General features: G+C 44.1%; 1 protein-coding gene across 1 annotated transcript in view; it reads left to right on the forward strand.

The window, feature by feature from the left end:
- Nucleotides 1-22,435, forward strand: part of RBM20 (RNA binding motif protein 20) — a 216,730-nt gene that overhangs the window by 96,378 nt on the left and 97,917 nt on the right. The window lies entirely within an intron of this gene.

Here is a 22,435-nt window from a genome sequence, read left to right on the forward strand (position 1 = left end):
ACGGGGGCTTTGCAAATGCACCCCTCACAGCAACAAGGAAACCTCACCCAGTGGCCCCACCTGTTCTTGCTGTTCTCAGCCCAGGCTGGGCTGTCCTCCACTGCTCTCTGCTCCAGTGCCCAGGCCTGCTCCAGCCTCCCCTGATCCTCAGCAATGCAGGCCTGTCTGGAAACTTGGGCGCTAAAGCAGCTTGGCATTTCCGGCCAAATGCTGAGCTGAGACAAGGTTTGCAGTCAATGCTGGGGCCAAGGAAGGAAGTCTGGTCGGCGGCCCCAGGGCTGCTCGCCTCAGAGTTCTGGAAAGATTGCTGTTCAGGATTTTGTAAAAATCTGTTGCTTGGGTGTGTGTTTAATGGTCTTGGCGTGGAATAGTGTTGACCTTGGAAGGTGAGGATGCTTTTGTCTCTGATGGAATTGCCCAGTGTAGGTCACCAGGCTTGTGTGCTGGAGAGAAGACGAATGTTTTTTCTGAGCTTGGGTGTTTTTGAGCCAGCCAAACCCGAATGGGCCGGGCAGACCCGGGCCCCTGACTTGGTACCAGCCGGTGTGAGTGCTTCATGGGTGAGGGTGGGGTCTGGGGAGAGGAGGTCGGCCAAGGTCCAGCTGGAGAGGAAGGCTGCAGGGGGGCTGGTGGGTACCCAGGGTGGAGGCTGCCTTCTGCAGAGCCAGGATAAGCATCTGCCAGAGAGATGGAGCCCACCCTCCCTCCTCTCCCCTCCACAGCTTCCCCTCCCATGGGACTTGGTGGGGCGTGTTGGAGGGCAATTTGTGGCCAACCTGACCTCCACTGGGAATGGACGGGGGAGCTCCTTCCTGAGCTAAGATGACTTGGTTTCCTCACCTTACTCAGGAGAACAGCAGCAGGTATGATATCCTTATTCGTGTGAAAACCTGTAACACAGTGAACCCAGCAGATGGTGCTCAGCAGATGCACAGGACATGCACGATAGCTCTTGTGAGTTCAGAGAGAGGACTCAGAAGCCAGCTGGATCCTCTGTGGTCCCCGTGTTGGGAGCTTCTGTCTCGGGTAACGTGGCTCTCATATCTGAAGTCCAGGTCCTTCTCTCCCTTACTGTCTGCACCTGTCTTTTCCTTTGATTCTGTGGTATTCAGCTGGGCTTTCCTTAACTTCCTCCTCTGGGCAGGCTGTGCTTCCCTCAGCAGCTCCCCGGCCCATCCTCCGGCTCGTCTTGCTTCTCCAGTGTCTCCCATCCCCCTCAGTGCATTCTTTGTCTTTGCCTTCCACACCATTTTTCATCTGGGGCCTCTTCCACCCCTCCCCATGCCAGAGGCTCCTGTGAATAAGCTGAAAAGCACACAGATTAAAATAATTTTTTAATTGAAATATATTGGACATATAACATTGTGTAAATCTAAGGTGTACAACTTGTTAATTTGTTGCATTTATATATTGTAATATGATGACCATTGTAGTGATAATTAGCACCTCTATCAAGTTACATAATTATCCTTTCTTTTTAGTGATTAGAATCATCAAGCTCTAGTCTCTTAGCACGTTTGATGCTTATAATACAGTATCGTTGTCCGTATTCACCGTTCTGCTTATTAGATCTCTAGAGCGTATTTACTACTCATTGTAAGTTTGTACCTTTGAACAGCATCTGTCCTAGCCCTCAACCCCGACCACCATTTTACTCTCTGTTTTTACGTTGGACTTCTTTAGATTCACATCTAAGTGATATCACACCGTACTCGCTTTTCTCTGTCTGACTTAACATAATGTGCTCATTAACATAGTGTGCTCAAGGTCCATCCATGTTGTCACAAAGGGCATATCGTTTTTCTTATTATGGCTGAATAATATTTCATTATATATATATATATATACACACACACATATATATAATATATGTATATATATACATACACCGCATCTTTAACCATTCATCCGTTGATAGGTACTTAGGTTGTTTCCTTATCTTGGCTATTTATGAATAATGGTGCAGTCAGCATTGGAGTGCAGCTATCTCTTCACTGTCCTGTTTTCATTTCCTTTGGGTATATACCCAGAAGTGGATTTGCTAGATCGTATAGCACAGGTATTTAAGTTACCTTAGAGTGGATACAAATGAGAAGAAACTGTACACTGTCAGGTACCACGGAAAGCACAAATATTAAGGAAACATGAGCTCTGTGATCTTCCTGAGCTTGTGATTTGGGCATCCAGGGGCCTGCAGCCATTTCCATCTTATGTCCCCTGGCACCAAAAACTTCACGTGTCTGAACTTGAGCTCATCATGCTCTTGGCCCCTGTCCTCCTATTCCACACGATACCACCACCAACTCAGAAGGCCAGAGCTCTACAAGTCATCCTGGACTCCTTCCTTTATCTCTTTCCCTCTACCCCACTCCTCCACGTCCAAGTTCTGCCAGCTTTTTGTCCTAAATATTTCATGAATCCATCTCTTCAGCAGGACTGCCCACCCTCCCCACCCCACCCCCTGGCATTAGCGGACTCACAGCTCTGCAGCAGGCTGAAATTGTTTTCAATTCCCTGCAGCTGTGCAGGTGCTGCATCCCATGCCTGCACTGTCCACCTACTCCCCCTTTACTTCCCTTCCTTTCCCCAGATGCCCAAACCCTGCTTCTTGCCTGTCTTTGTTCTACTCTTTCACCAAGCCTCAGCTCAGACCTTACCTCCTCTAGGGAGCCCTCCTGGACTAAAAGCCCATGTTCCCTGCTCTCTCCCCAGGAGCATCCAGTGGGGACCCTCTTCCAGGCTCCTGCTCCTCTAGATGCCCACTGCTGTGGGAGTGGTCAGTTTACAGACCTGCCTCCCCCCAGATCAGCCACTCCTCCAGGGCAGAGCCCAGAAGTGGCTAAAGTTGTCTTTGCCTGATTCAAGGGAGGCAGGGGAATGTAGAGGAAAAACCAGTGGATGGAAAGTTGGGACACCAGGTGCTGCCTGGACCCTGGAGCCACCCAGAGAACGCCTGTCCATTTTGGTTGACTATATAGACCAAGGAGCAGCTCCAAAGTCCCTTCCTGTCCTCATGTTCTGAGATTCTGCCAGTGGGTGTCCACTGCTGCCAGTTGGACTCTTCCATCTGCTCTTCCTCTTCAGAGAAGCCTTCTGCACCACCCTTGCCCAGATCAGGGGCTGGGGAGAGGGGAGACCTTGGCCTTTCATTAGCTTCCTGAGCCATTCCTTCCTTAGCTCCCCGCCTGGAGACCCTTCCCCAGGTACCCCATATACAAGCCTCCAAGACAGAGGACATGGATAGCGTTGCTGCTTGAGCAACTGAAGTCTGGAACCTTAGCAAGGTGAACCCCTGGACCTTTGTCTAGAGGGTGTGGCCTGGGCCAGTTCCTTTGCAGTACGCTCATCTGGACTTTTTCTGGATCTGTTAAGGCAAAAAAAAAAAAAAAAGAAAAGAAAAGAAAAAAGCTGAACTAGCGTTTTTCCTTCATCCACAAACTTCCTTGTATAAAAGTTCTAGTTTCTCATAACACTATTTCTTTCTTTTACAAAGGACATATTGAAAGAAAATGAACCCCAACTTTAGACCGAAATCCAAGTACTGTAGTCTTCCACTGCTCAGGCACAGCTGGTCCAGTAACTATATTTTAGTAACTCTTCTTAGCATTTTCTGTTTTAAAAGCACCTGGTGGTAGCTGGGAGGCTGTGTTAATGTGTTACCACCCCTGCCCCAAGCTGCATGTGCAGAAAGCAGAGACTCCTCTGATTATTGAGCGCAGGGCTGATACCAGAAACACAAAAACATTCATTTCCATCTTCTTCAACCACATTCTTTGCCTCCATCTCTCCCCATGGAAGATCTGCTTTCTGGGGGGCTTGGATCCCCCAGATCCAAGGAAAGACCTGTTAGCTGGGAACAGGCCTGGGCTGTCACATGAGGTTCTGGACACTTCCTTGCTGACACAAGCCATCCCTCTCAGAGCAGCTCAGGCCTGCAAGAGGTTCTGAGAACCTCATGATTTAATCACTGCTCTGTTTGGGGAGCTAAGACAAACTGAATTTTAAAAACTATTTTTGAAAGGTTTATGATAACGTGGTAAATTTTACGTTATGTGTATTTTACCAGAAAAAGATTTTTAATGGCTTATGAGCTAAATAGAAACTTTCACATACATTAGCTCACTTCATTCTCTTAACCTCCAATGGGGAAAAAGAATCCCATTTTATAGATCATTATACCAAGGCACAGAGAGGTTAAGTGGCTTGCCCAAGGGTGTGAGAGTATTCATGAACTAACTGGGTTTCGAACTCTGGTCAGCTTTCTTACAGCCTGCTGACCCAGAGTTTACACACACGCGCACAGACACACACAGACACACACACACACAGACACACTCAGTGCCTGCATTGTCCCTTTGTTATATTTTTCTTAGGTGTTCCTTGCTGGAAGAAATCAACTTCTCGTCCCCAGAGAGATTTGTCAGTCATCCAAATCTCTGCCACTGGGGGCTCCAGACCCCCCTTTTTCTATACACACATTTATTTATGCATATATGTAGATATACAAGTTTGGAGGTTGATATCTACATAAAGATGTTACAAGGTTATTGTGGCTCTAATCTCGGATTTCTTTTTTTTTAACATCTTTATTGAAGTATAATTGCTTTACATTGTTGTGTTAGTTTCTGCTGTACAACAAAGTGAATCAGCTACACGTATACGTGTATCCTCCTATCCCCTGCCTCTTGCATCTCCCTCCCACCCTCCCTATCCCACCCCACTAGGTGGTTACAAAGCACTGAGCTATACATAGCTATCCCACTAGCTATCTATTTTACATTTGGTAGTATATATAATTCCATGCCACTCTCTCACTTCAACCCAGCTTACCCTTCCCCCTCCCCGTGTCCTCAAGTCCATTCTCTACGTCTGCTTCTTTATTCCTGTCCTGCCCCTAGGTTCTTCAGAACCTTTTTATTTTTTAAGATTCCCTATATATATGTTAGCATACGGTATTTGTTTCTCTCTTTCTGACTTACTTCACTCTGTATGATAGACTCTAGGTCCACCCACCTCACTACAAATAACTCAATTTCATTTCCTTTTTTTTTTTTTTGCGGTACGCGTGCGTCTCACTGTTGTGGCCTCTCCCGTTGTGGAGCACAGGCTCTGGACGCGCAGGCTCAGCGGCCACGGCTCATGGGCCTAGCCGCTCCGCGGCATGTGGGATCTTCCCGGACCGGGGCACGAACCCACATCCCCTGCATCGGCAGGCGGACTCTCAACCACTGCGCCACCAGGGAAGCCCCAATTTCATTTCTTTTTATGGCGGAGTAATATTCCATTGTATATATGTGCCACATCTTCTTTATCCATTCATCTGTCGATGGACACTTAGGTTGCTCCCATGTCCTGGCTATTGTAAATAGAGCTGCAATGAACACTGTGGTACATGACTTTTTTTGAGTTATGGTTTTCTCAGGGTATATGCCCAATAGTGGGATTGCTGGGTCATATGGTAGTTCTATTTTTAGTTTTTTAAGGAACCTCCGTACTGTTTTCCATAGTGGCTGTATCAATTTACATTCCCACCAACAGTGCAAGAGGGTTCCCTTTTGTCAACACCCTCTCCAGCATTTATTGTTTGTAGATTTTTTTGGTGATGGCCATTCTGACGAGTGTGAGGTGATAACTCATTGTAGTTTTGATTTGCATTTCCCTAATGATTGGTGATGTTGAGCATCTTTTCATTTGTTTGTTGGCAATCTGTATATCTTCTTTGGAGAAATGTCTGTTTAGGTCATCTGCCCATTTTTGGATTGGGTTGTTTGTTTTTTTGATATCAAACTGCATGAGCTGCTTGTATATTTTGGAGATTAATCCTTTGTCAGTTGCTTCATTTGCAAATATTTACTCCCATTCTGAGGGTTGTCTTTTTGTCTTGTTTATGGTTTCCTTTGCTATGCAAAATCTTTAAGTTTAATTAGGTCCCATTTGTTTATTTTTGTTTTTATTTCCATTTCTCTAGGAGGTGGGTCAAAAAGAATCTTGCTGTGATTTATGTCATAGAGTGTTCTGCCTATGGTTTCCTCTAAGAGTTTTGTACTGTCTGGCCTTACATTTAGGTCTTCAATCCATTTTGAGTTTATTTTTGTGTATGGTGTTAGGGAGTGTTCTAATTTCATTCTTTTATATGTAGCTGTCCAGTTTTCCCAGCACCACTTATTGAAGAGGCTGTCTTTTCTCCATTGTATATTCTTGCCTGCTTTATCAAAGATAAGGTGACCATAGGTGCGTGGGTTTATCTCTGGGCTTTCTGTCCTGTTCCATTGATCTATATTTCCGTTTTTGTGCCAGTCCCATACTGTCTTGATTACTGTAGCTTTGTAGTATAGCCTGAAGTCAGGAAGCCTGATTCCTCCAGCTCCGTTTTTCTTTCTCAAGATTGCTTTGGCTATTCGGGGTCTTTTGTGTTTCCATACAAATTGTGCAATTTTTTGTTCTAGTTCTGTGAAAAATGCCATTGGTAGTTTGATAGGGATTGCATTGAATTTGTAGATTGCTTTGGGTAGTATAGTCATTTTCACAATGTTGATTCTTCCAATCCAAGAACATGGTATATCTCTCCATCTGTTTGTATCATCTTTAATTTCTTTCATCAGTGTCTTATAGTTTTCTGCATACACGTCTTTTGTCTCCTTAGGTAGGTTTATTCCTAGGTATTTTATTCTTTTTGTTGCAGTGGTAAATGCGAGTGTTTCCTTAATTTGTCTTTCAGATTTTTCATCATTAGTGTATAGGAATGCAAGAGACTTCTGTGCATTGATTTTGTGTTCTGCTACTTTACCAAATTCATTGATTAGCTCTAGTAGTTTTCTGGTAGCATCTTTACGATTCTCTATGTATAGTATCATGTCATCTGCAAACAGTGACAGCTTTACTTCTTCTTTTCCGATTTGGATTCCTTTTATTTCCTTTTCTTCTCTGATTGCTGTGGCTAAAACTTCCAAAACTACGTTGAATAAGAGTGGTGAGAGTGGGCAACCTTGTCTTGTTCCTGATCTTAGTGGAAATGCTTTCAGTTTTTCACCATTGAGGACGATGTTGGCTGTGGGTTTGTCATATATGGCCTTTATTATGTTGAGGTAAGTTGCCTCTATGCCTACTTTCTGTAGAGTTTTTATCATAAATGGGTGTTGGATTTTGCCCAAAGCTTTTTCTGCATCTATTGAAATTATCATATGGTTTTTTTCCTTCAATTTGTTAATATGGTGTATCACATTGATTGGTTTGCGTATATTGAAGAATCCTTGCATTCATGAGATAAACTGCACTTGATCATGGTGTATGATCCATTTAATATGCTGTCAGATTCTGTTTGCTAGTATTTTGTTGAGGTTTTGCATCTATGTGCATCAGTGATATTGGCCTGTAGTTTTATTTTTTTGTGACATATTTGTCTGGTTTTGGTATCAGGGTGATTGTGGCCTCGTAGAATGAGTTTTGGAAAGTTCCTCCCTCTGCTATATTTTGGAAGAGTTTGAGAAGGATAGGTGTTAGCTCTTCTCTAAATGTTTGATAGAATCCGCCTGTGAAGCTACCTGGTCCTGGGCTTTTGTTTGTTGGAAGATTTTTAATCACAGTTTCAATTTCAGTGCTTATTATTGGTCTGTTTATATTTTCTATTTCTTCCTGGTTCAGTTTCGGGAGGTTGTGCTTTTCTAAGAATTTGTCCATTTCTTCCAGGTTGTCCATTTTATTGGCATATAGTTGCTTGTAGTAATCTCTCATGAGCCTTTGTATTTCTGCAGCATCAGTTGTTACTTCTCCTTTTTTCATTTCTAATTCTGTTGATTTGAGTCTTCTCCCTTTTTTTTCTTGCTGAGTCTGGCTAATGGTTTATCAATTTTGTTTATCTTCTCAAAGAACCAGCTTTTAGGGGGCTTCCCTGGTAGCACAGTGGTTAGGAATCCGCCTGCCAATTCAGGGAACACGGGTTCGAGCCCGGCTCCGGGAAGATCCTACATGCCGTGGAGCAACTAAGCCCGTGGACCACAACTACTGAGCCTGCAGTGTAGAGCCTGCGAGCCACAACTACTGAGCCCACGTGTCACAACTACTGAAGCCCGCGCGCCTAGACCCCATGCTCCGCAACAAGAGAAGCCACCGCAATGAGAAGCCTGCGCACTGCAACGAAGAGTAGCCCCCACTCGCTGCAACTAGAGAAAGCCCGCGCACAGCAACGAAGACCCAACGCAGCCAAAAATAAATAAATAAATAAATAGATATATAAATAAAATTAAAAAAAAAAAGAACCAGCTTTTAGTTTTATGGATCTTTGTGATTTCTTTCCTTCTGCTAACTTTGGGTTTTGTTTTTTCTTGTTTCTCTATTTCCTTTAGGTGTAAGGTTAGATTGCAATAGAAACAAAGATTGTTTATTTGAGATGTTTGTTGTTTCTTGAGGTAGGATTGTGTTGCTATAAACTTCCTCTTAGACCTGCTTTTGCTGCATCCCATAGGTTTTGGATCATCGTGTTTTCTTTGTCATTTGTCTCTAGGTATTTTTTGATTTCCTCTTTGATTTCTTCACTGATCTCTTGGTTATTTAGTAAAGTATTGTTTAGCCTCCATGTGTTTGTGTTTTTTACGTTTTTTTCCCTGTAATTGATTTCTAATCTCATAGTGTTGTGTTCAGAAAAGATGCTTGATATGATTTCAATTTTCTTAAATTTACTGAGGCTTGATTTGTGACCCAAGATGTGATCTATCCTGGAGAATGTTCCATGCACACTTAAGAAGAAAGTGTAATCTGCTGTTTTTGGATGGAATGTCCTATAAATATCAATTAAATCTGTCTGGTCTATTGTGTCATTTAAAGCTTGTGTTTCCTTATTAATTTTCTGTTTGGATGATCTGTCCATTGGTATTAGTGAGGTGTTAAAGTCCCCCACTATTACTGTGTTACTGTCGATTTCCTCTTCTTTAGCTGTTACCAGTTGCCTTATGTATTGATGTGCTCCTATGTTGGGTGCATATATATTTATAATTGTTATATCTTCTTTTTGTTTGTTTTTTTGTTTTTTGTTTTGCGGTACGCGGGCCTCTCACTGTTGTGGCCTCTCCCATTGCGGAGCAACAGGCTCTGGACGCGCAGGCTCAGCGGCCATGGCCCACGGGCGCAGCCGCTCCATGACATGTGGGATCCTCCCGGACCGGGGCACAAACCTGTGTCCCCTGCATCGGCAGGTGGACTCTCAACCACTGCGCCACCAGGGAAGCCCTTGTTATATCTTCTTCTTGGATTGATCCCTTGATCATTATATAGTGTCCTTCCTTGTCTCTTGTAACATTCTTTAATTTAATCTATTTTATCTGACATGAGTATTGCTACTCCAGCTTTCTTTTGATTTCCATTTGCATGGAATATCTTTTTCCATCCCCTCACTTTCAGTCTGTATGTGTCCCTAGGTCTGAAATGGGTCTCTTGTAGACAGCATATATATGGGTCTTGTTTTTGTATCTATTCAGCAAGCCTGTGTCTTTTGGTTGGAGCTTTAATCCATTCATGTTTAAGGTAATTATCAATATGTATGTTCCTATTACCATTTTCTTAATTGTTTTGTTTTTGTTTTTGTAGGTCCTTTTCTTCTCTTATGTTTCCCACTTAGAGAAGTTCCTTTAGCATTTGTTGTAGAGCTGGTTTGGTGGTGCTGAATTCTCTTAGCTTTTGCTTGTCTGTAAAGCTTTTGATTTCTCCATCAAATCTGAATGAGATCCTTGCAGGGTAGAGTAATCTTGGTTGTGGGTTCTTCCCTTTCATCACTTTTAATATGTCATTCCAGTCCCTTCTGGCTTGTAGAGTTTCTGCCAAGAAATCAGCTGTTAACCTCATGGGAGTTCCCTTGTATGTTATTTGTCATTTTTCCCTTGCTGCTTTCAATAATTTTTCTTTGTCTTTAATTTTTTCCAATTTGATTACTATTTGTCTCAGCATGTTTCTACTTGGATTTATCCTGTATGGGACTCGCTGTGCTTCCTGGACTTGGGTGGCTATTTCCTTTCCCATGTTAGGGAAGTTTTCGACTATAATCTCTTCAAATATTTTCTCGGGTCTTTCTCTCTTCTTCTTCTGGGATCCCTATGATGTGAATGTTGTTGCATTTAATGTTTTCCCGGAGGTCTCTTAGGCTTTCTTCATTTCTTTTCATTCTTTTTTCTTTATTCTGTTCTGCAGCAGTGAATTCCACCATTCTGTCTTCCAGGTCACTTATCCATTCGTTCTGCCTCAGTTATTCTGCTATTGATTCCTTCTAGAGAATTTTAAATTTCATTTATTGTGCTGTTCATCTTTGTTTGTTTGTTCTTTAGTTCTTCTAGGTCCTTGTTAAATGTTTCTTGTATTTTCTCCATTCTATTCCCAAGATTTTGGATCATCTTTACTATCATTACTCTGAATTCTTTTTCGGGTAGACTGCCTATTTCCTCTTCATTTGTTTGCTCTGGTGGGTTTTTACCTTGCTCCTTTATGTGCTGCATATTTCTCTGTCTTCTCATTTTGCTTAACTTACTGTGTTTGGGGTCTCCTTTTCACAGGCTGCATGTTCGTAGTTCCCATTGTTTTTGGTGTCTGCCCCAAGTGGGTAAGGTTGGTTCAGTGGGTTGTGTAGGTTGCCTGGTAGAGGGGACTGGTGCCTGTGTTCTGGTGGATGAGGCTGGATCTTTTCTTTCTGGTGGGCAGGAGTGCGTCTGGTGGTGTGTTTTGGGGTGTCTGTGAACTTATTATGATTATAGGCAGCCTCTCTGCAATGGGTGGCGTTGTGTTCCTGTCTTGCTAGTTGTTTGGCATGGGGCATCCAGCACTGGAGCTTGCTGGCCGTTGGGTGGAGCTGGGTCTTAGTGTTGAGACAGAGATCTCTGGGAGATCTCTTGATGATTGATATTACGTGGCGCTGGGAGGTCTCTGGTGGTCCAACGTCCTGAACTTGGCTCTCCCACCTCAGAGGCTCAGGCCTGACACCTGGCTGGAGCACCAAGACCCTGTCAGACACACGGCCAGGTACATGGGGGGTTTCTTGCCTTTTGGGAAGTCTGAGGTCTTCTGCCAGCATTCAGTTGGTGTTCTGTAGGAGTTGTTCCACATGTAGTTGTAGTTTTGCTGTATTTGTGGGGAGGAAGGTGATCTCCATGTCTTACTCTCCCGCCATCTTGAAGAGCCTCCTCTAATCTGGGATTTTCATAAAAAGGAACGAACTGCTGAAGCATGCAACAACATGCATGAACCTAGCAGACACTGTGACGCCTTCTCTCTCAACTTCAAAAATGTGAAGTCAGCTGGAAGAAGACAAGGTGGCTCCGAGCAGGAGGAGAGCCAGACCCCTTTTAATGTGGAGGAAAGAGAACAGAATTATCAAGATCTTGGGACTTTGGTGCCGTGGTGCCACATATCCTGAGTTTGAACCCCAGCTTCTCTACTTGCCAGCTGTGTGACTTTGGGCAAGTTACTTCACCTCTGTGAGTCTCAGATACCTCATCCATTAAGAGGAAATGCAAGTAGGAGTCCGAGGAGGATTAAATGAAGTAGCGCCTGTCAGCCCCTTAGCAAATGCCTGGCACACGGTAGGCTTGCAGGACGCCCGTGGTCCTGATGCAGCTAACCAGGAGCCCATGAGGAGGGCATTCCAGACTCTCACGTCCTGTTGTGGGGAGAAAGTGGCAGGAAAGTGTAGTTTCACAAGCAGCTGGCTGATGCTTATTTATTATCTGGATGACGGGGGTGGCTACCAATGGGATGAGAATATGAAGGTGACTTGATATATAAAGTAAAAGAACTTGGAGGGAAGCTATTACCTTAGAACATTCTTTTTCAAAGTGTGGTCCTGGGGCAGCAGCATCGTCACCTGGGAACTTGATAGAATTCAAATTCTTGGACCTTATTCCAGTCTTACTGACTCACAAACCCTTGGGGTGGATGCTAGCAATACTGTGCTTTAACGCACCCTCCAGGTGATTCTGATGCCTGCTGAAATTTGTCAGCCATGCATTAGAATTGAGCCAATCCTTTATTTCATTTCAAATAAGTTTAAATGTACATGTAGCAGTTGAGGAAGAAATCTAAAGATACGTTCACTTGTACCAAGACGAGAAAAGAAAGGAATCTGTGCATAGGGGGCTCAGCTCTGTTTCTAGCAAAGGCAGTGAGTCCATCCTTTGCTTGTCTTGTGGTGAAGCACAGTGGCCGGCGTGTGGACCAGAGAAGCCGCAGTTGGGACACTGAACAGTGGCCTCAAACTCGCCTGTTCCCAGCGCCAACGAGAGCCCGGGGTAAGAGGTTCTTTCTGCTTCTTTGGTGTGCCAGCATCTTCCTTCTGCACCTTCTCTCTCACTGTTGTTCTTGGGGTCAGTGTTGTAAGCAGTTGCTCAATTACAGACCTTCTGCCTTGTCATCTTTGTTCTTCCTGGGCAAGTCCAAATGGTGACTGCAGAACATCTCAAAATAGTTACCTTTATCTCAGCGTCTCCCACCTAGTTCAGCAAAATACCCCCATCTAGTGGCAGTGGAGTTGTCTGAGCACCCATGAGTGTAGATTGCACCATAATTGGTGGAATCAGGCTGTACCTGTGACAGAACAAATATCACAATGCTCTCCACAGAAGATAAGACCCTCCTAATACAAGATCTGCAAGGAAGGGGCAATTAAGGAATGGAACATTATTTTCTTTAACTCCTTGTATGTTGTCTCTGTTGCTTCCTGCTCCTCTGAAGCCATCACATCACCCTCTTACACTTTCTTTGGGTGTCATGAATCTTTTAGGCTACTTGTTCCCTTTTTCTTCTTCCTCTTCTATCAACGTTCTTACCCCCCAAATCTCTGGGTTGAGATCTTTCTCTGCTCAGATTTTCTTCTACTTTATTAAGGCTGAATATTTCTTTTTTTTTCTTTCATATCTTCTCCCTCCCTCAGAAAGCGTCTCTGTCCCTTTCCCCCTCCCTGATTTGAGATATTCCCAGACTCCTCCGGGATGTGAAAGAACATCTCATCTTGAGCAGGTAGGATCAGTAACAGCCCTGGGCAGGCCTGTTACAGCTGGGACCTGAGAAGGGTGGCTCTGAGGTTATCTGGGCAGTGGGGCCTGTCTGTGGGGGTGGCAGGGGGATTCCCCATCCCACTCACAGTTGATGTTGGAGCTTAAAGGTTTGGGTGTCCTCATGTTCCAGCTCCTCCCAGATGACTCCAGCAGTTGCTGATACATCCGGATGTTCCTTTTCCAAAATCATTCCTTAAAGCTGTAACAGTACAGCTACCATTTATTGAGGGTCCATTATGTTCCAGCTAGATCATTTGTTCTCAAACTTTAGCAGGCATCAGAATCCCTAGAGGGTAGAATCAGACACAGGTTGCTGGGCTCACCCCAGAGTTTCTGATTCATTATGTCTGGGCTGGAGCCCCAGAAGTTTCAGTTCTAACAAGTTCCCAGGTGATGCTGATGCTTTTGGTCCAGGGACCCCACTCTGAAAGCCACAGACCTAGATCATCTGACAGGTGCTCAGGGGATTAACTTCATCCTCACAACACCCTGTAAGTCAGGAATTATTGCCCCATTTTACAGACAAGAAAACAAAGGCTATGGGAGAGAACAGATTGCTGCAGGACATGGATAGTGTGCACCAGAGCTAGGATTTGAACCCACAGCCCCGGTAGCCGCTGTCCACCATCAAGCCACAGTGTCTCCCAGATCTCACGAGTTGCACAGGCTGTGGAGGTGCTCGGGGTCCTCTTCCAGGTTTGTCTAAGAACGTGAGACCCGAAAGAGCCCTTAACCCTTCTTAGCCCAGACTGCCATCGTTCAGGGAGCTGCCCATGTTTCCCCAAGGTTTCTCTTCTGGCTGAGATCTTGACTCAGCCAAGTACTCTGTCCTTTATCCCACATAGTTTAATGCTTCTTATTCAAGTGTTCACTGAGATTCTCCTTTGAAAAGGGCCCATGTAGACACAAAAGGAATCATGTCATCTCTACCGTGGTGGCCTTTGACCATCTTTCCTGGCAGAGCTAGAATTGCACCAGGATGAAAGATCATCAGAGACCCTGGTGCTGCTCCGAGGGTGAGGGAGAGGCAGGTAGAGAAATGGATGGATGGCATGAAATAATCTGATCATCTCCTCAGGTGCAAAGCCTTTCTAGCCCACAGCACCTCGTGTGGCAAATCCTAAGCCTGTTTGCTGGCATTCTTTCCTTGTTCTTCCAGTGCTGCGTTCCACATCCCAGGATGCTGATCCCTGCAGGTAGCATCTCCTTGGCTCCTGCTGGGTTTGACCAGTGACAGGCACTGGTGGGAGATTGGAGGGTGGAGAAAGGGAGATACCCAGGCATTTCTGCCTTTCCTTCACTATGGCTGGTGGCATCTTTGGCAGTAACTGACTATCTTCCAGGGCTCTACCCACCTCTTCCCGTCCCACCATCTTTTGTTTGCCTTCTCACCCGTATAGCAGACTCCCTGGATTAAATCCTCTTTGTTCTAAATACTTGGAGTGGTTTCTCTTTTCCTAATTGGGTTTTGACTAATATATCCATCCAATCACCCCTCTCCCTACCCTGTTCGGGTAGTTGCTCCTCTGTTCTAACCTAACACATACCACACTGTTATGATGTATTCGTATATGTGTATTCTCCAATAGCCGTGACCTTAAGGGTAGGCGTCATATCTAATTCAATGCCAAGTCTTTCATGCCTCCCCTGTAGCTATTACTTGTGACATGCTCAGTTAATATTTGATGGATGAATGAATGATAACACATGGCAGGGTCCGAAAAATGCATAAGACAATCAAAGTATATACAACATTCAGAATTTGTGTGAGTCAAGATTCATCATGTGAAAATATTGATGTATGCTCCCCCCACCCAGTTTAAAATAGTAATAAGAAACCTTAAGCTTACAGTTCAGAATACATATTTTTACAACATAAATTTGAGAGTGTGTGTTAGTCATCTACTGCTCTCTTACAAGCCACGCTAGAATTTAGTGGCTTAGAACAATTTACTATTTCTCACGATTGCGTTGGCTTCAGCGGGTCTTGCCTGCACTTATTCATCACTACACTTGGTAGTGGTTCGGCTGGAACTGCCTGGTCTTGGATGGCCTCATTCACATGTCTGGGACCTTAGAAGAAATGACTGAGATAGCCGTTCCTCTCTCTCTCTCCCCCCGCGTGGAGTCCCATACTTAAGGAAGCTAACCTGGGCTTGTTCAAAAAGTGGCAGTGTTCCAAGAGGAGGAGGTGGGAAGATCTGAAGCCTCTTGAAGCAGCGGCTTGGAAGTCAAGCAGCATCACTTCCTGTGCATCGTCACCAGCCCAGGCCAGAGTCAAGAGACAGATGCCACCTCTTCATGGAAAGGGCTTCAAAGAGTTTGTGGCCATATTTAATCTACAGCAGAGTAATTTCTCATTACAAAACATTCCTTATTAGAATATTCAGTGCCTTAAGTAGAGCCTCCTGGAGTAGATTTAAAAAGTGAGTAGGTAACTCAAGGTCTACAAAGAGCTACCCATTATCACCGATTTTCTTAGTTCTTTGACCACCAGATGGCGGCATTGCTAAATCAACCTGGAGTTTTCAAGGTCAGCACCAAATTCCACCTGGACATGCCCTTAAAGCTGAGGACTCCTGTAATTGGGCTGGGTGGTGCTGATCGCAGAGGGGGCCTGGAATGAGGACCTAGATGGGTGTTGGCTACCCCTTTGGAAAAGGAAACACCACCTCTTCCTTATTCTTACAGAACTGTTGTGGGAACAAAGATCAGTGAAGCCTCTTTACCTCCTAGGATGGGAGATTCTGTAAATATAAGCAAATAAGATGCTTCAAATATCATCCCATCACAATGGGCACAACACGAAGAAATACTGTTTGTAATATTGTTTGTAATTGTGTATTCATGAGCTACCTATCAAAATTACATTGTATTGATTTCATTACAGTGTTGCAAATTATTCTATAGCAGTGTTTTCTCTATCCTCTACCATTATAGCTGTTTGTAAACTTATTTGTAGTGAGGTGGATGGACCTAGATAGAGTCTGTCGTACAGAGTGAAGTAAGTCAGAAAGAGAAAAACAAATACCGTATGCGAACACATATATATGGAATCTAAAAAAAACAAAAATGGTACTGATGAACCTAGTTGCAGGGCAGGAATAAATGAGGTAGACATAAAGAATGGATTTGAGGACTTGGGGTGGGAGGGCAAAGCTGGGGCGAAGTAAGGGTAGCATCAACATATATACACTACCGAATGTAAAATAGTTGGCTGGTGGGAAGCAGCAGCATAGCACAGGGAGATCAGCTCGGTGCTTTGCGATGACCTAGAGGGGTGGGATAGGGAGGGTGGGAGGGAGGCTCAAGAGGGAAGGGATATGGGGACGTGTGTATGCACATGGCTGATTTGCTTTGTTGTGCAACAGAAACTAACACAGTATTGTGAAGCAATTATACTCCAATAAAGATCTATTAAAAAAAAAAGGGACAGTGTGAGCAAAAACTGATGACATCTGATTGAGATCTGTAGTCTAGTTCATCGTATTGAGCCAAGGTCATGTCCTGGTTTTGATAATGTAATTCAGTTACATAAGATGTTACCACTGGGGGAAGCTGAGTAATGGGGACAGAGACCTCTCTGTGCTATTTTTGCAACTTCTTGTAAGCCTATAATTATTTCAGAATAGAAAGTGAGAAAAAAATCCTCTCTATAAATAACCCCCACCTGCTTGTGTTTTACTCGTATTTGCATTATTGTTTGAGAGAAGAGAGTTGAGCCTCGATTTAAAAAAATTCTTTTTGCTTGTTCTGCCAGAGTAGCATCCTCTCCTCCCCCCTCAAATCCACTGGCCATTTCCGCAGAGCACCTGCTAGACCAGCTGACCAACTGTGCACAGGGGCTAGAGCCAAGGACGTGGAGGTGCTTTCACCTTCCTTATTCCCCTCTGGACTGAGGTCCTGTTCCGGGTGCCTCCTACATTCAGGGCTCTGCCTTTTATTAAGCACTTTCCCATTTGGAGTATTAATAGTGTCTTAGAACACTCCTCCAAGGCTCATAGGAAGGCACTTTTAGTCCCATTTTGTGGATAGGAAAACTAACTCTGATGGGTGAGGGACTTGCCCTAGGTCATAAGAGACGGATCCAAGGCTAACATGTGAGCCTTAACCTTTAACCTAGGTTTTCCTTGCCAATTCCTAAATAGAGTAAAACAAGAAAAAACTTTTTCAAGTGAAGTAATAAAACTTGTTTTGAAGTTTCCGTGTTTAAACTCTAAGCCATTATTTCACATGTTTTTATTTATTGGCTTGCTCTACAAAAATGCAGCCTATGATGTTCACCCAGTGTTTGAAGTAGAGAAATGAAACTTTCTTTTATGAATAAGTGGAGAAAGTGGTGTTAACTTTTGTTTTTCCCACCAATGAGAAAACAATAGGTAGCAATTGGCTTAGTAGATCTGTGGCAAAAAGGTATTTCCTGAGATTGACTCACTGGCAAAAGGAGACTGTGAGGTTTTGCTGACCAAAGAGCATGGGAACTTTTCCGTTAAAATGCAAGTCAAAACCTTGAAAACATATAACAGTGCCCAGCATGGTTGTCAGTATCCGCCACACCAGTGAGGTCAGTAAGCTGGGTGGGAAGGCTGTGCCACGGGTCCTGCCCTCAAAGACCTCAGGGTTTAGCTGTGGAGACCCAGACCAGTGTGCATGAAGCCGCCAGAGAGTAACACAGAGCAGTGATGCCTTTGTGCTGAGCTGTGTACCATGGGCGATTCTGGAAACAGAGGCTCCTGAGGCCTGGATCACTCAGAGGGGGTGTCAGAGAGAATGCCCTGGACTTGGGCAGGATGTGGAGATGTAGGAGGATAGCTGTCTGTCGACTCTTAAAATTGCAGTGAAAAACTAGACTCTTAAAAATCACCTCTTACAGTCATATTTACTGGCCCTGTGCCCTCAGAATAATTTATATCTTTTCAGCCTCAGTTTTTAAAAATTGAAGTATAGTCGAATTACAATATTGTGTTAGTTTCAGTTGTATAGCAAAGTGATTCAGTTATGTGTGTATATATATATTTTTTTCCGATTCTATTCCATCGTAGGTTATTACAAGATACTGAATATTGTTCCTTGTGTTATACCATAAATCCTTGTTGTTTATCTGTTTTATATATTATAGTGTGTATCTGTTAATTCCATACTCCTAATTTACTATCCCTCTCCACTGGCTTCTCCCTTTGGTAACCATAAGTTTGTTTTCTTTATCTGTGAGTCTGTTTCTATTTTGTAAATCATTAGTATTATTTCTTAGATTCCACATATAAGTGATATCATATAATATTTGTCTTTCTCTGACTTACTTCACTTAGTATGATAATCTCTAGGTCCATCCATGTTGCTGCAAATGGCAAAATTTCATTCTTTTTTATGGCTGAGTAATATTCCATTGTGTGTATATACCACATCTTCCTTATCCATTCATCTGTTGATTGGCACTTAGGTTGCTTCCATATCTTGGCTATTGTCAATAGTGTTGCTATGAACATCAGGGTGCATGTATCTTTAGAGTTTTCATCTGTCAGACTCAGTTTTGTGGGTGTGGTATACATTTACTATTTTAAGGTATACATTTCAGTGTTATACTGTTGTGTAACATCACCGCTGTCTAGTTCCAGAACCTTTTCATCACCCACAGAGGCGACCCTGCACCCATTTAACAATCACTCCCTCCTGCCTCAGCCCCTGGTAACGACTGATCTGATTTCGGTCCCTGTGGATTTGCCTACTGTGGCTGTTTCCTATATGGAATCGTACTTTTTTTTTTTTTTTTTTTTTTTTGCGGTACGTGGCCCTCTCACTGTTGTGGCCTCTCCCGTTGCGGAGCACAGGCTCCGGACGCGCAGGCTCAGCGGCCATGGCTCACGGGCCCAGCTGCTCCGCGGCATGTGGGATCTTCCCGGACCGGGGCACGAACCCGCGTCCCCTGCATCGGCAGGCGGACTCTCAACCACTGCGCCACCAGGGAAACCCTGGAATCGTACTTTTTGTGTCTGGCTTCTTTCACTCTGCATAGTGTGTTCAAAGGCCATCCTTGTTGTTTAACCTTAGTTTTACTTCCTGAAAGATCACCACGTAAAGGGCACTGTGGGGTATGACTAGAAGAATGAAACATAGTTCCTGCCCTTAAGGGTGCTTGTCTGCTGGAGAAGAGAGGCCTGTGTCTGGTTCATTCTGTCACAGAGTGGTGACACTGGTGATACAGGAAAGAGCACTCAAGTTCAGGGGTGAAAGGTGTGTTTGGGTAACTGCCGACGGCCTGGGTGGCTGACGCGTGAGGGCTATAGGGAAACAAGGTGGGAGATGAACCCAGCTCAGAGCTGAATGCCTTTCTGGAATGTCTGGATTCATTCAGTGTCAAGTAGGAGCCATTGAAGGTTTTGAGCAGAGGAGTGACGTGCTCCACCCTGCTCTTTAGGAGGACAGCGTGGTGGCATTGTGGAGCTCCATCTGGGAGTGGCAGTGATGGGAAGGGGTATTAGAATCATTCAGGCAAGAATACCGAGTGGTGAATTGGCAGTGGGAACAGCGAGGAGCAGATGACTTTGCCGTTCGTAGTGGAGGTGGACTCAAAAGGATTTGGCCTCTGCGTGGCTCTGGGGTCTGAGGGAGGTAAGGAAGTGAAGGTGGGCCCGAGGGGATCCTGAAGGAGGCCCTGCCCAGCCATGCTGTTCAGCTTCTCTCATTTCTGCTTTGTTCCACATTGAGCTGGACGTATCCTGAGACAGGTTGCTAAGTAATAAAGGAGTTTTCATGACAGTGTGAGGGAAGGCTTTATGGGTCTTTCTGGCGGAGCCCAGCTAATAACCTATCCCCGGTCTTCTCAGCTTGCCCTGGTCCTTCAAGCCAACCATTAAGGGATTTTCAATCTCTAGCCTCAGTGCAAACTTCCTTCAGGGGCTTCAGACGTTTCAGGGACTAAGCAGACTGTCCTTTGACCCTGGCCCATGCTGCAGTTGAACTTGGGACCATAGTGCCTGTCCCCGTTTTACAGATGAGGTACTTAGAGACTGAAAGTTTGCCTATGGTGATATGACAAGTAAGTGGTCAGGTCAAGACCTGAACCCAGGCTCCCTGCCTGCGGAGGAGCACGAGCCTCTGTTCACCACCTGTGCCTGCTCCTGCCTTTGCACCCTGCTGCCAAGGAGCGGGTCACTGCCTTCAGTCTTTCTTATCTTACCCCAGATGTGCAGCATCACTCCCATTTTCCCTTTCCAGCTGTTTGCTTGGACAAGGCTAAGGAGAGTTTGGGGTGGCGGTGAAAGTCATCCCATCTCCCGACATTCACGTTCCTCCATGTATGTCAGGCAAGTGAGCTTATCACTGGGGAAATGACTTCGGGTTGCAGCCAATGGCTCAGCCAGGGGCAAAGGGAGCAGGAACTTGAGCGTGAGAAGGAAGCACAGACTGCAGTTCTGTTTCTCTCTTCCTCACCATAGGCATTTTCTCATCAGGACTGAATGGAGTTCCTGGTGGTTTTGTGGGCATAGCCTCAGGGGGACTATGCTGGCCACATTCCCAGGAATTGCATTTTTGCTGAGAAGCCAGAGGTGTGTGGCATCACTCCAACTGAACTGTGAGGGCAGCTCCCTCCTGCCTGTGGAGTTGCTGCTCTACACAAAGGAATAGGTCCTTGTGTATCCGAAAAAGTCAGTGACCCGTTCAGGGGACAGTTAGTCTTTTCAATTAATCCTCTCTCATATGGATGAACAAGGAACGAGCAGATAAACAGTTTCCAGCGGGTAATCAAATCCCAAATCCTTGAAAGAATTCACTTTTTAAAAACCAGAATCCTTTGTTTTCTTCATGAACCCTCAGAGCCTCACTACTAAAGCTATCATCTTCATAAAGTTAAGTACACACACCCCCCACACACACACCCACCCACCCACACACACACACACACACACACACGAAGAACACTCATCTTAAAACCATCTAGCCAAATGTTGCTCCAGTGTCTATCACATTCACTAGGGTTAGAGAAGCAGGAAGTGTCAAAATAAACACCAATTAGTAGAGTTTAAATGTATATAGACAACAGCAAACACTTACTGTGCACTTACTCTGTGACAAGCACTGTGCTATAATGGGTGGAAAGTATGCCATTTAGGCCTTGCTCTGAAGGAGCTTACTAGTTGAGAAGATGCCATCTGAGAACATAAAAAAGGCAACTGCCATCCTGTGGCCAACATCATGCTTACTAGGGTAACCTTAGTTACCTTCCCAACTAAAGTCAAAGATAAGGATACTAGCTATCACCACTGTTCAGCATTGTGCTGGAGGACCTAGCCAATGCAACAAGACAAGAAAGGTAAGTGCAGCATAAGGATGGAAAATAAGAGACAAAGTTTTTGTTATGTGAAGATTATATGATTTCTTACCTTCAAAATTCAAGAATTTTGAAAGCATTATATATAACAAAAGAGGTAAACATAGTTTCAAAGTACAGTATCAACATACAAACAGCAATAGCATTTCAGTATAGCAATAACCTATAGGAAGTGCTGTAGGAAAAAAGATATTATTCATAATAACAACTAAACCGTATGGTGCCTAGGAATCAATTAAATAAGACATATATAAGGCTTTAGTGGAGAAATTGTAAAACATTATTAGAGTATAAAATAAACGAACAATGATATGTTCATAGATAGGACAACTTATTAGCATAAAAGCATCTCATTTAAGACAATTCTAATAAAAATCCCAACAGAATTTCTCTTAGAACTACAAAAACCGATTCTAAAATTCTTTTGGAAAAGTAAGGTACATAAATAGGTCTGATTTTTTTGGGAAAAAAAGGAACAAGGAGATCAATAAAACAGATTAGAGAGCAAAAAACCAGACCTAAGGATCCCTGTAACTTGGCGTGGGGTAGCAGTGCATTATAAATCAGTGGGAAAGTCTGCGTCCTTCAGTGACTCATGCTGAGATAACTGGCTTTCTATAGAAAAATATTAGATCCTTATCACACAACATATACAAAGATAAATTTTGGCCACGCCTAAATGTGAAAATCAAAACTTTAAAAGTCATTGTTAGAAGATAACCCCAGGGGAATTTCTTTATGACCTCAGGGGTTAAAAAGAATTTCTTAGAAAAGACCCAAACCACACAACTCAGAAATAAAAAGGTTGATAAATTTGACTATGTTAAAGTATTATTATTTACTGATGTGTAGTATAAGGATATGGCTTAGAAGTATACACATAGATGTTGTCTCTGGTCAGTGAGGGAGGGGGGAAGATGAGACAGGGAACTCAACTTTATCCATAATGTTAAAAGCAAGGGGCTTCCCTGGTGGTGCAGTGGTTGAGAATCTACCTGCCAATGCAGGGGACACGGGTTCGAGCCCTGGTCTGGGAGGATCCCACATGCCGCGGAGCAACTGGGCCCGTGAGCCCCAA

This window comes from Orcinus orca, chromosome 14 (assembly GCF_937001465.1).
Source record: "Orcinus orca chromosome 14, mOrcOrc1.1, whole genome shotgun sequence".
NCBI lineage: Eukaryota > Metazoa > Chordata > Mammalia > Artiodactyla > Delphinidae > Orcinus > Orcinus orca.